The sequence below is a fragment of the Coenobita brevimanus genome, chromosome 70 (genome assembly GCF_032717465.1).
Source record: "Coenobita brevimanus isolate Jiangsu-jjx chromosome 70, ASM3271746v2, whole genome shotgun sequence".
Lineage (NCBI taxonomy): Eukaryota > Metazoa > Arthropoda > Malacostraca > Decapoda > Coenobitidae > Coenobita > Coenobita brevimanus.
In genome coordinates, this window is record NC_137023.1 from 58,313,809 (window position 1) to 58,317,610 (window position 3,802).

Genomic DNA, 3,802 nt, shown 5'->3' on the forward strand with positions numbered 1-3,802 from the left:
TCCAGCTCTCTAATGCAAGAGTTAACCGTTACTCCCAGTCCTTCAGTTATGCAACAGGTCAAATCTGGAACTCTCCCTCTGTCTGTATTTCCTGCTTCCTATGATCTCCAGTCTTTCAAACGCAGTGTGTTCAGGCATCTCGAAATGATCGGATCTTGAATTTGGCTCTCTCTTGTATTTTGTTTTTCTCTTAGAAGGAACAGCTTTGCGGGCTCGTTGCCTTTGGTTCCTTCTTCCTCACATAAAAGAAAAAAATAAAGGGGTGAGCGATATTTAGGTGCAGCATCTAAGACACATTAAGGTGATTCGGACATGTGGAGAGGATGGAGAGTGAGAGACTGACGAGGAGAGTGTATGTGAGAGAGGTAGAGGGGGAGAGAGGGAGGCGAAGACCGAGGATGAGGTGGAAGGATGGAGTTGAGAGGTATATGAGGGAGGAGTGAGTTGGGGGTAGTCAAACTGTGGGTGACACAGCGACTTGGAGGCGTTTTGTCTGCGGCCATCCTTTACGGGGTTAGGGCGTCGGGCTATAGATTGATAGTCTTTCGTACAACTTAGTATTTCTGCAGTTAGCATCAGTGCATCTCTTTTCTTTACCCTGTTTTTGTAAGTCATGTCAGATGCCTCCCACAACAAAGGCTGGTCTTGCACTAATTCACTAATGTGGAGTACCCTTGCCTGGCACTACTCGATGGCAAAGCATCACTCGGCACTGGCTGCACGAGTGAAGAACTACTCACGTCATTACCTCGTGAGGGTCGGGTTCCAATATACTAGTAGCCTTGCCAACTGGCCTTCCAATTATACTTTATGTAATAATCAATAACCATGAATTTTGATATGTGAGGCCAGGTTATGGACTATGTTACATTTTATCGCACACCCAGTGGCAGCTGTGGCCTGGTTACACAACGCCATAAATGTTCCTGAGCTGTCTCGAGATATTCGGCAGTGTGGACATACCCTAAAAAGCTAGCAGTAGCCACCCCAGGCTCAAAATTTACGCCCTTCCGCGCTCCCTTCGGGCGGCAGAAAGGCGACTGAGTGTCTAGAGCAACTGGGCAACTCCATATCGCCTGATATTTCCGCGTAAGGGCAGCACCAAACACACCCATACCCTGAAATGTACAAACGTTGACGCCTCAACCTTATAACAGTAATATACTAAAGGTTACTGAATGTTAATACGCAGAATAAGTCGTTATGGAAAAGGTGTCGCGAAGCCTGTACTACTTAACACAGTATGCCATCATTAGTTGCATCCCCTGGCTCACAAATAACACCGCACCTCCTTACCACCCTCCCTTTTGGTGTTAGGGAGGCGACCACAGAGTTATACATATAGAGTGCGCCACCCTGGTTTGAAAGTGACGCAACCGGAAGCGGCTCAGCGGCCATATTGGGATGCCCAGTCTCACGCTCAATTCAAAACAGGTAAGATGTTCTCGCTTCTGGCATCACGGATGGTTCCTCTCCTGTGGCTACTGAAGCACTTGTTTTCATGGTTGTATGTGTAAATGGTTCATGGAAACTCCCTGTTGGCTACTTTTTAATTCACGGGCTGGCTGGATCTGAGCGAGCAAACCTCATTCGTCAATGTATTCACATGCTAGCAGATGTAGGGGTCAAGGTTATTTCTTTGACATGTGATGGGCCATCCAGTCACATGACCATGTTAAAAGAACTAGGAGCCTCCATGAACCCAGAGAATTTAGACCCAAGTTTTCCACATCCTTCATTACCTCAAGAAAGAGTTTATGTGCTGTTGACGTTTGTCATATGCTCAAGCTTTTGCGCAACACTTTTGCTGTTTGTGGGTGTATGATGAACTGTCTGCTTGCATTCCTCCACCTCTACGACGGGCGCGTAGCACCCGTCTGGCAGCAAACTCTCATCCCTTTTCTGTCCAGCTCTCTAATGCAAGAGTTAACCGTTACTCCCAGTCTTTCATTTATGCAACAGGTCAGCTCTGGAAGTGTCTCCCTCTGTCTGTATTTCCTGCTGCCTATGATCTCCAGTCTTTCAAACGTAGTGTGTCCAGGCATCTCAAAATGATCGGATCTTGAATTTGGCTCTCTATTGTATTTTGTTTTTCTCTTGGAGGGAACTGTTACTGCGGGCTCATGGCCTTTGGTTCCTTCTTCCTCGCATAAAAAAAAAAAAATGAAAGATGGATCAGGAAATAAAATAGAATGGAAATATATTCAAGCACTGCATCAACTTCAAGAAGAGGAGGGCCTTCATTTAGGAAATAAACTCAGGGATATCCATCTTTCATGGCACACTCAAATGATGAAAGTAAAACTTGCTGCGCAAACACTGAGTTCTAGTGTAGCTGATGCATTAATCTTCTGTCGGGATTCATTACATCTCCCACAGTTTAAGGATTGTCAGGGTACAGTTAAATTTCTGCAAATGGCTGATAAACTTTTTGATGTACTGAACTCGAGAAACAAATTTGCTAGAGGAATGAAAGCAGCACTTCAACCTGAGACAGAAGTAGTTTCAATGTCATTCTTAGATCAAGCATTTGCTTATCTAATGACTATCACTAATTCTGATGACATCCTCATGTACAAAACTTCTAGAAAGACACCTTTCATTGGTTTTTTGGCTGCCATTAAGAGTGTTCAGGCACTTTATAAACAGTTTGTAGGTGTAAATAAGCCACCCCAGTACTTTCTAACTTAGAAGCTGTCACAGGATCACTTAGAACTCTTTTTCTGTGCAATTCGAGCATCTGGTGGCTTTCAGAAATAACCATTCTGCGTTAAACCTCATGGCAGCATACAAGAGACTCCTTCTGAGGCATGAAATAAAAACGTCAAACGGGAATGTCTCTGCACAAGACCTCACTGAAGTGCTCACATCTGCAACATCTAGCAGTGTCATGAAGAAAGCTTTAGAGGATAAAACTGAAGATATTATGATGGCAAGAAGATATGATATCATTCCTCGTAGTCCTGCCCAAGAAGATCATGATTATGTAGACTGTCCAAACTTTACAGATGTGTCAGATTATAAGGAAGCTGCAGTAGGTTACATTGCCGGATATGCAGTTAAAATGGTAAAGAGAAATATTTCATGTCCAGACTGCTTGTCTGCACTTACAGCAACAGAAATTAAGAACAATGGTAAAAGTTGTGCATCGATACTGGTTAAGGACAAAGGCGGCTTGATAAAGCCCTCTGTGAGTGCTGTGTCTGTCTCCAGATCCACAGAGAAAATATTTCAGAAAATGTTGAAAAGTCATGACAAAGAGCTACGTAACATTCCCAGAATTTCCTCTCTAGTTGCATATTCTGTATTGAAAGAGACTGGTAGCACTGCATTTAAGACATAATTCCCATATGTCTGAATGTTCACCTGATAATAATCACATTTTTTTCTTATTAAAAGCAGTGGTGCTTGCATATTGCAAGATACGTTTGCATCATCTTGCAAAAGCAACCACTGCTAAAGTAAGAGGCTGTTATGTTAGGAAAACACTAAGTTAGTATTATTTAAGAACCAGTAAGTGAGGGCACTCACCATCCACTCAGTTAATGTAATGCTATTAATAAATTGGTATATGTTCGCTTCTAATCGTTGATTTTTGTGTATCCAAAGTAAAATGGTGCGTAGAGACAAGGTAAGGGGACCGGGAATAACTTTTCTTCTCACTTCATTCAGAGCGCAATAGTAATGGAGAAAAGGCTTAAAATAGCTAAAGTAATTATATTGATAACTGCTCTATCTATTTACATCAGGATATAATGCAAAAAAACACTCGGGAAAGGTTAGTATTTGTGAATTATGATGA